Source organism: Tenrec ecaudatus, chromosome 5 (genome assembly GCF_050624435.1).
Source record: "Tenrec ecaudatus isolate mTenEca1 chromosome 5, mTenEca1.hap1, whole genome shotgun sequence".
Taxonomy (NCBI): domain Eukaryota; kingdom Metazoa; phylum Chordata; class Mammalia; order Afrosoricida; family Tenrecidae; genus Tenrec; species Tenrec ecaudatus.
In genome coordinates, this window is record NC_134534.1 from 74399020 (window position 1) to 74409882 (window position 10863).

Sequence of the window (10863 nt, forward strand, 5' to 3'; positions counted from 1 at the left end):
AACTGGCTAAGACAGCTGCACCCTGGTGCGACCATCACAAAGCAAGAGACCATAGAATTAGAAAGGCGAGGCTCACCGAGCCATTTATCTTTCTGCCCTTCAGTTAAACCCATATGTGTTTATCAGCCAGGTTGACACAATAAACCTTAGCTATCACTGCCTCCTAGTTCTTTCCTCTATTTCTTTTTACTTTCATCTTGCCCAGCTATCATGCTCAGCCTTCATTTAGGTTTCAGTATTTCTCTTGGTTACATTGCCCTTGATCAAGCCCTACCAGACCTCCTACACCCTCCTTGCCACCGATTTTGTATCATTTATTGTTCCCTTTAGTTAACACCACTTCCTTTCCCCCCACCTCTCCCTTGTCCCCCCCAGAACCCTCAGCCCAGTTGTTTTCTCTTCCAGATTGTTTATCCCACCTATCTTATCTAGATAGACCTAGAGATAATAATATGCACAAAAACAAGACAGAGCAAAAGAAAACAAAACTAAACAACAACAAACCAATGACAAGAAAGAAAGAAAGAGAGAGAGAAAGAGAGAGAGAAAGAAAAGAAAAGCCTGTAAATAGTTCCAGGTCGGTTTGTTGAACTTTAGGAGTATTTTCCAGTCAAGTCCTATGAGGTGCCATGCCCTGGCCCCACAGTCTGTTTTTGGTGTTCCCTCAGAACTTCCTTGCTCTGCTCCCCTTGCTATTCTGTTGCACACCCTCAGTGTTTTGTCTTAGTGTGGTGGGGTCATATTGGGCACAATTCCCACACTGTGTCTCCAGTGTTGTCCCCTGAAGCACTATGGGCTAGTGAGGGATGACGTGTCGCATGGTGGGGCTGGCCATTTTTGTGCATTGGCTGCTCTGAGCAGGGATATCATCCTCAAGGTTTGGTGTCCAGGATGTGCTCCACTCTCTCTTCTTTCCCCTTCATTTGCTCCCATGTGCTCTGTTCAGACATGTCTCTGTTGGGGGAGGGGCAGCTGTCCACCTCTCTACTGGTTCCCTGCTTCATGCCAGTGTGCTGTATTCACATCTTGGAGCACCGGGTTGAAGTCTGGTCCCTCTTTCCCTGTGGAGATACAAATAATACTCTCCCCTTGGGTGGGTTAGTGCCCTGTGCCCCCTCTACCCACTTCTTTTTTTTCCTTCCCCCACCCCTCCTTTTTAGTTGGCTACCATATGTATCCCTGGATTTTGTCTGGTCCCTGCCATACTACCTGGACCTCACCCCAGGAATCTTTGTATACAGTAGTTTTCCCCCTATGTCTTTTGCATTTTTTTTAAAGCTTACCTCAGCAGATTCATGTTGTACTTGTGCTTTTGTGCTTGGCTTACTTTGCTTAGCAAAATTTCCTCCAGTTCAAAGGAAAATAAGGAGCTGATTCCAGGAACCCAAACGGAAAGTGAATTTTGAGAATGATGAGGGCAACACAATTGATGTCCAGTTGCAGAGAGGGAGAGGGGGCTTGTCTGGTCTTCTCTTGGCTTGCTTGTGCGGTCTGGTCGTCTTCGTGGGAGGGGAGAGATTCTTGCGTGTCCCGGAGCAGTCTCTGCCAGGCCGCATGGTCAAAGGAATCCTATGGGTGCCGCGTAAAACCTGATGCTTCTTTGAACTTTCATTAAATTCACTTGGATCACGAGCCCGGCTTCGGCGTGAAATCTTTCTCACGCGGAGCCAAGGACTGAGGTTGAAATCTAGTCCTGGAGAGAGAGACCTAACAGTTTGTTTCTTGCCTCTTCTGGGTATATGTCCAGTAGAGGGATTGCTGGGTCATATGGTAGCTCGATTTCCATCTGTTTTAGATATCATCAGATCGATTTCCTTAGTGACTGTACATACCTACAGGTCTACCAACAGTGGATGAGAGTTCCTATCTCACCACAGCCCCTCCAACACATGTTGCTTTCTGATTTTTTTTGAATTGGGCTATCTTTGAGGGTTTTAGGTGGTATCTCCTGGTTTAAATGTGCATTTCTCTTACAGCTAATGATTGGGGAACATTTTCTCATATATTTATTGGCCATTCGGATTTATGCTCCTGTGAAACTTCTGTTCGGGTCCTTTGCCCACCTCCTCAGAGGGCAATTAGGTTTTTTCTTTTAGGAGCCTAGTAGAGTATCATAGATTTTAGTAATAAGACCTTTCTCTGATGTGTCATTGCTAAAGATGTTTTCCAAGTCTGTGGGCTCTCTTATTACTCTCTCAGTGAATTATTTCAATGTACACAGGTGTTTTATCTTCAGTATATCCCACTTGTCAATTTGTGACTCATCTGTATCTGTGTCCTTCCCTATTTCTGATAGCCTGTGTGTTCCCTAGAGTTTCTTTTACTCTTATATGCAACTTGCTTTCACAAGTTTGATCACAGTGTTTCAAACTCCACTATCTGGAGGCAGAAGGATAGCACCAGAGCAAGAAGCCGTCACACTCTCAGATACATCAACCTTGCCAAGAAATGGCAGCTGAGCAAGAAAAGGGACCAGGAAACGACAAGAGCATGTACAATATCCACAGAGGTTAGTGAGTGATGCTAAACTAGAACAAAAATAAAATTAACTTTGGGGGGATTTTTTTAAATTACTGAGGTCTTTGGGGAGAAGTTTGCCTGAGGTCAAGGCTGAAGACTGTCTTTCAGCTTGAAGTGCTCAAATAAGGTTATTCTGAGAGCAAACGTTTTTGGCCAGTGCTTGCTACTTCAGCTCAAGATCCCCCATGCTGGTCCTCCACTCATAATAACACACTTTCTAAATTGCAATTAAACTGTTTAAGACCAATTATAAACAGACCTTGAATAATCCTGCAGTATCACAGCTGAAGAGTCACAGCAGATGAGAAATATGTTTTAATTAAATAGGGGAGCAAATGATCTCTTGTTGAAGCCTACAGTGAACTAAGCTACAGACATTAACTTCAAGGCAAAGTCTTCTTGAACACGGTTCACTGTGCCTTTCTCAAGTGTGTTGAAGGCTACGTAGCTTTTCTTATCTGTTACTCTGTATAACAAAAAGTATGTGGGATGATTTAAAATAGCTGCTGGGTAGCCTGTGTAGTGTGTGTGCGAAAGAGAGAATGTGTGTATCTGTGTGCTTCCCTAATTTGTACATATGTGTGGCAAGGAACTACTATCACTGATGAATTGATTTCATTTAGCCAAATTAACTCTGTTAGTTACATGAAAGATTAGGCATCATTATCTTATACTGGTATGCAGAGAGTTACACATAAGTACAAAATGTACATCAAGGGCCAATTACACGTGAAAAACTACTGATAATTATGAGAGCTGGTTAATATTTCTGAATTATTAAGCCTGACAGCATAATCCTGCTTTCTGTGTTGTTTAGTCTGTTGATACCAGATGCTTAATGCATAGTAAAATGTGACAGTGCAGTAGAAGTTAATGATTTCCTGCAAAATAAAGACAATTACTGTGTGAAACATGAAATGCAGCATGCAGAAGCTGAACGTTGGAACTGATTTGAAATAAAGGGGTGGCTATACGTCCAAGAACTTGTTAACCTCCAACCATTATTGTATCTTATGATTGCAAGCAGTGGGGCTTAGAGAACTATAGTTGCCAATCATCAAAGGCCTTCCTTAGAAGTTGACCCATCTCCTCATATGCTATCGTGTTTACTGTTTGGCAAAGTCAAATACTGTGAAATTACCATACACCTTTCTTCAGATATTAAAACTGCTTTGTAACCCTCATGACAGCTTATGTTGTTTTAGGGCACAAAAGAGACCCCCTAAATCTCAAACACAATTTAAGGAAAACATGTTTTACGTCTTGTACAGTAAAAGACAAAGACAGATCACCTCCATTAGGGAGACCATTCGGATGAAGGCATAGTGGTGTCCAAGGGTTTACAGAGAATCAGAGATATAAGTAGAACATGAAAGAAAGCATGACTGGAGGCAGATCAAAACATCCCCATTGAAGGTGGGGCCATAGAAATGGGAATGGAACTATGATCAGGACACATACAGTAAGCTAGGCTGAGGAATATATTCAATTGTTCCAGGATCTTCTGACCAAGGCATTCATGACTATGACTCTGTGCTCCAATCTCCATCAAGGACATACCCAGAGTCACCCCTTACAAAGACTGTCTTCCCTGGGCTGGTGGTTGTTTTCAGGTGCCAGCATGTCAGTACCAATTGTCCTTCACCAGCCTCCCAATTGTTCTTGGGTTTTAGTCCAATGATGCAGCCACTATTTCAAGCCATTTCATTAAGGACCTTGCTCTTTTAAGCTACTCCTCCACTATCCCAAGCATGCTATCCTCTAGGGACTGCTCTCTCCTGATAATATAGATGAGATGATGTCTCACCATCCTTGCCTCTAGAGAGCATTCTGGTTGTACATCTTCCAAGAGAGATATGTTTGTTCTTTTGGCAGTCCATAATACTTTCAATAATCTTAGCCAACACCATCACGCAAATACATCAAATTTTCTTTTGTATTCCTTACTCATTGTCCAACTTTCACATGCATATCAGGCGATTGAAAATACCATGGTCAGGCGCATCTTTGTCCTTAGAGCAAGCTCCTGACTTTTCAACACTTTCCAGAGCTCTTGTACAGAAGATTTACCAAATGCAATGCTTCATTTGATCTCTTGACTCAGCTTCTTTGATGATTTTCTCAGCAAAAGATTGAATAAGTGTGGTGAGAGGATACAATCCTGACCCACACCTTTCTTGATTGTACACCCTGTGGCACTCCCTGTTCTGTTCCCACAACTGCCTCTTGGTCCCTGTACAGGGTCTTCTCAAGACTGTCCATACTTTGTTAGGGCTGGCTAGGGAGGTGGAAGCAATTCACTTTCTAATACACTCTGCCTGAGGGCAAGCTGTTCACATTCTGGATTTATGATAGGAAGGAATTCGTTGGAGGCTTGATCCAATTAGGAATTCTGCAAATGAATTTTGGAGATATCATTTCCCTGCTATCTGTAGTTGCTTGCAAACCTGTGCTTAGAATGTAAGCTCCAATACAGCGTCTTCATTCTCATTGAAGCCTATAAGGGCATTATTCGGGGGTCATATAATAAAGTAGATTATTACTTGTGGAATCCATATTTAAGAATTCACCTAGTTGTTGGAATTTATTTGTCATTCTAAATTTAATAATCATATGGTTTCACAGTCATAGGCATTCATAAAGTATCGAAACATCTTAATGGTTCAATATGCATGTTCTCAACTGAGGTAAAACAAGGAGATGGTTGACCTTCTTGTAAATAAATCTTTTCTTCTGACTAGGGATCACCATAAGAAGAAAGCTGTGATGTGTCTTAAAGAAACAACAACGACAAATAAGGAAACTGCAGAAGAACTGGTGCACTTGAATGAGGGTGCTGCTGAAGCATACCGAAAGTGCCGTGGACTGCAGCCAGAATGCGCCCTAGCAGTGAGGAGGACAAGACTTGGTCTCGCGCACTATGGACATGTTACCAGGAGAGACATCAAGCTTGGCAAAGGAGAAAGTCCATCAAGCTCGGAAAAGTAGATGGTCAGTGAAAGAGGGATCTTCAGCCAGATGGATTAACGAATCGGCTACAACAGTGAAGTCAAATATAGCAACGATTGTGAGGATGGTACCGCACTGAGCAATGTTTTGTTGAATGTAAAGTCTCTGTGAGCCAGACCAGACTCAACAGCACCTAACAATAGCAAACCACCACCCAAGTTGCTCCAAACTCTGCCTTGTTCATGCCAGCAGTCTTCCAACAGCATACCCAAAAGCTTCCTATTTTCTGCCGAAAACTGTCTCACTCATCTTCTGCCTTTTGAGTTTCTGCACTGAAAACAAGTGCTCCAGGAAGTTTTGAATAAATAGATTCAATGAGCCTTATTTGATGGAGTCATGATGCGTTGTCCTACAGAAATGATGCCACCCTAGCATCAGCATTTTTTAATTTCTTAAATTCAATCTACTGGTATTTTTCTTTTATCTTAAAATAAAAAGGAAATGCTGAAGAACTATAATTCAAGTATGCAGTCATATTTAGGGTTTTTGGCCACTTATTACTCTTGTTTTCAAATTCTATGAGTTATTTTTAGATAGAAAATAAGACTCACGCTGGTAAAATATTTTAGAGTAAAGAAAATAACTGATTGGTATCTATAAAGAAAGAGTATGTACTAATTCTTAGTAAAATTTCCTTTATATGATTTATATTATAACAACTGTCATGATAATTTTTTTCTTTTTTTCTGCAGAAGGAAACATTTCCTTTACTGAACTTTTTAAACAAGTCCTTAAAAAGCTTCTTATTATTTACAAAAATTTTCTATGATAATAACAGCTATTTTTTAAGATCGCTTTATTGGGGGCTCTTACAGCTCTTATAATAATCCATCCATCCATTGTATCAAGGACATTTGTACATATTTTGCCATCATCATTTTCTAAATATTTACTTTGTATTTGAGCCCTTGGTATCAGCTACTCATTTTCCCTTCCTCACCCCTCTCACCCTCATGACCCCTGATAAACTATAAATTATTATTATTTTCATATCTCACACCCACAGCTGTCTCCCTTCCCCCACAGTTTTTGTGTTCATCCTCCTGGGGTGGGGGTGGGGCGGGTTATATGTTGATCATTGCAATTGGTTCCTCATGGCTCTCCTCGCCTCCCTTCCTTCCCCCTATCTTCCTGGTATCAGGATTCCCATTTCTGTTCCTGAAGGGTTTATCTGACCTGGATTCCATGTGTCGAGAGTTCTAATCTGTACATGCTTTGGTCTAGCCTGAAGTGAAAGGCTGGATGGGTGAGGAAGCCTCAGGGAACCACGGGAACGTGGTGTGTTTCAGCAGTGCTATCCTGTGTCCTGGTGGACTCATTTCTTCCTTGTGACCCTTCTGTGTCTATAGATGAATTTGGGGTCTCTGCTCCAAGCCCCCTCATTTTCAACAATGTTTTGTGTTTGTTTGTCTGTTTGGGAATCTTCTGATGCCTGATACCCAATCCCTTCAACACCTCATGATCACACAGGGTGGTGTGCTATTTCCATGTGAGCTTTGTTGCTTCTCAACTAGATGACTACTTGTTTACCTTCAAGCCTTTAAGACCCCAGATGCTATATCTTTTGATAGCTGGGCACCAGCAACTTTAGAATAATTTCTTTTAGGAAGAGGGGTGTCTTTCTAGACAAAAGCATTCTTTGGGGTAGGAAGAGTGGTGAATTACTAAAAAGAAAGAATACAAAATGCACATCGGAGAGCAATTGGCCATTTCCAAATGGTAATTACCCTAGCAAAGGGGTTAGACTATTCAGCTGCTAAGCAAAAGGTTGGTGGTTGAAACCTTCAAGTAATTCCAGAGGGGGTAAAGACCAGAAACTATAGGGCACTTCTACTCTTAACCATTGCATGGCATGAGTTCCCTGTTTGTCTACTGGTTTTTAAATTCTAATGCCTAGACTCTTTCTAAACCAAGAGAATCAGAATTTCTAGGACTAGTGCCTAGATTTATTTTGCATTTCAATAAAAAAACCCACATTCTTTTAATAAAAGAACAAGTGTTGTTTATGGTTTTCCCTGCATACCAATAGCATCTGCTATCAAAGGTGCAAGATCCAGGTTACGAACCATCTAGGCTTGGAGGTGGCCGGGATGTCATTACCTTTGGGGTTGAGCATTGGAAGGAGGGCTCAGAAGGAATGAAAAGGAGTACCCTGGGCTTGCCGTGGTGCCTTCCACTCCCTGCTCCCCTAGGAAAAGGCTGCTGCAGCTAGACAGGTGGTAAGGGAGGAAAAGGGGGGTAAGAACCAGGATTTGGGCTCCTAGTCACATGCCCCCTCCCCATACCCCAGTTGGACTGGGAGAAGGAGGAAGGGAGCAAATGGGAATGAGGACCCCTTCCAGATCTCCACGTCTTAGAAGATTGAGACAAGCCAGTTGAGAGCTGGCCACACTTTTACACCGAATGCCTGTGGCTTGAAAGAGACAAGGCTACTACTGTTCCCAATGGAACCTTCAGGTACCTCTCCCAAGGGAGAGTTAGGAATAAAGGAGAACTGGGAACAAGTTCCTGACCCTTAAATTTGCCCTCTCCCCCAACCATGTCCCTCTCTCTCTTCTCTCTCTCTCTCTCTCTCTCTCTCTCTCTCTCTCTCTCACTCTCTCACTCACTCAGTCACTCACTCACTCTCACTCTCTTACCTTCTCACTCACTCTCACTCTCTTACCTTCTCACTCTCACTCACTCACTCTCTCACTCACTCACTCACTCACACTCACTCACTCACTCTCACTCTCACTCACTCACTCTCACTCACTCACACTCACTCACTCACTCTCACTCTCACTCACTCACTCTCACTCACTCACTCTCACTCACTCACTCACCTTCACTCTCTCACTCACTCACTCACTCTCACTCTTACCTTCTCACTCACTCACTCACTCACTCTCACTCTTACCTTCTCACTCACTCACTCACTCACTCACTCACTCATTCTCACTCACTCTCACTCTCACTCACTCTTACTCTCACTCTCTCATCACTTACTCTCTCACATACTCATTCTCACTCATTCTCACTCTCTCACTGCAATCAAGTCCATTCCAACTCACAACCATCCAATAAAAAGGGGTAGAACTGCTCTTGTGAATTTCTGAGATGCAAGTCTATCTCCTGAGAAGCACCTTACCTTGCAGATAGAAACCAAATATATAAATACTACACCGGGTCTGAGAAATATTCAGTCTAATGGGCATGAATATAAGCAACACAAAAACTAAACCCACTGCCAGGGAGTCAATCCTGACTCATAACAAGCCTATTTAGGGTTTCTGAGCTGTAAATCTTTATGAGAGCAGGCAGCCTCATCTTTTGTCCATGGGGCAGTTGGTATATTTGAACAGCCAACTTTTAGGTTAGCAGTCCAATACTACAGGGAGTACCACAGGTGCTCCCCAAACTAACAGATAACATATCCTCTAAGAAATAAAATTAATGAAAGACTGATCGTATAGAAGAATTTTCATAGAAAAAAAGCCCTCAGATAATCTTGTTAGCTTTACCTAAAAAATAAAGCAGAGTTTGACTGCCTCTCCCTGTCATCCTCTAGGCAATCTACCTGAAAACACCTGTACATTGTTGTCAGGTAATGCCAAGGACCCAAGGTCTTGAATGCTTCTCACTCAGGACACTTCTTGCTGTTTTGTTTGCAATGAGCAACCTAAAGTTGAGTCACACGCCAGCACACAGAGCCAGCTTACGATAAAATAAATAGATTTCCTACGCACAGTTCCTCACCAGCAACAGAAACTCACCAATGGTGTAGCATCCATCTGAGCCTCTCCATGATTGCCCCAAGAGACTTAAGATTCAAGGGAAGTCGGCACTAACATGAAGCTGTGCTGCTTGCTGTACTGTGGACTAATGAAGTCATGTACCACTGATCCAAGAGCCTCATGTTGCCTTCTAGAATCTATAAAAAAAATTATAGGATCATTTTTAGCTTATTATTGTCCTTGCTAATGTGGTCAAATTGACCTCTGAGTCTTGGAGACTCCACACAACTTAAAGAAATACTTCCCAGTCTAAACTTCATGACAGGATGCAGGTTGAACCATTGAGATTATGGGGCTTTTATTGCTTGGTTATCAGAACCAAGTGTCCAGGCCTTTCTCCCTATGCCATCTTCATCAGGAAGCTCCACTCAAACCTGTTCAGCATCGTAGCAACATGCAGGCCTCTGTTGACAGATAGCTGTTGGTTGTGTCTGACATGCCATGGCCAGATTCAAACCAAAGTCTCTCGTGTGGAAAACAAGAATTCTTGCACATAAACTCATAGGGCCACACTCATGATCTATTTTAATTCTCAACTTTTAAGGAGACCCTTTATTTCAGATGCATTTTCACAGATATTAGAATGATCAGTGCTTGAAACAGCACTGTTTTGGTAAGCCTTCTGCCTCCATATGGCTGAGATTAAAATGAAAACAACTACACATCTGTCAGATGCAACTCATTTTTAAATGAGACCTTAGAATGCTAAGTCAAGTTTCTGTTTGCTTATATTATCTATGGAATCGATTCTCTTATTAAATCAGTCATTTTATTTTTCTTTGCTAATTTTTAATTCAAAATTTCAAATATGTATTGTCATTAATCTGCCAAGATCTAGCACATCCCTCATGCCCTGAGGCAAGTGAAATGTGTAAATCATATTGTCCTCTCCTCCCGCCTCAATGTAGTTACCATTTACTAAAAAATGGCCATACTCCGTTATTGGGTAAAAATAACTACTTATATCATAGAATGACTGAAATCTCAAAATTCCTCACTCTTCACTGCCATTGAGTCTATGCCCTAGAGCAATCTGATAGGACAGGGTTGAACTGCTTCTGTGAGTTTCCAAGACAATAACTCTTTATTGGAGTAAAAAGCCCCATGTTTCTCCTATAAAGTGGTTGGTGGTTTCACATTGTTGACCTTGCAGTTAGCAGTCCAATGTGTAACCACTATGCCACCAGGGGTCCTTTAAAGTTCCTAGAAAGAGTTTTAATCACTTATAGAGTCTTACTCTACTCAAATATAAAAATCAGTCAACTAGGGCAGGAAAACCATGTTAGCAAGACTTAAACATTAAGAAGAAATAAATGAGAATATTAAACAATTTGGAAAATGTGACCAATATATCCAAACAAAACATGTGTGTTGCTCTTGTGTGTTGTTCATGTTGCGTCCTACTTATATGCACTCTGAGCACAACGGAAGGAAGCACGCCTCATCTGGTGCCATCCTCAGAGCCTTTGCCTTGTTGGAGGCCATGGTTGCAGCCACTGCATCAGTCCATCTTGTTGAGAATCTTCCTAATGTCGCTGGTCTTCTACTTTACCAATCA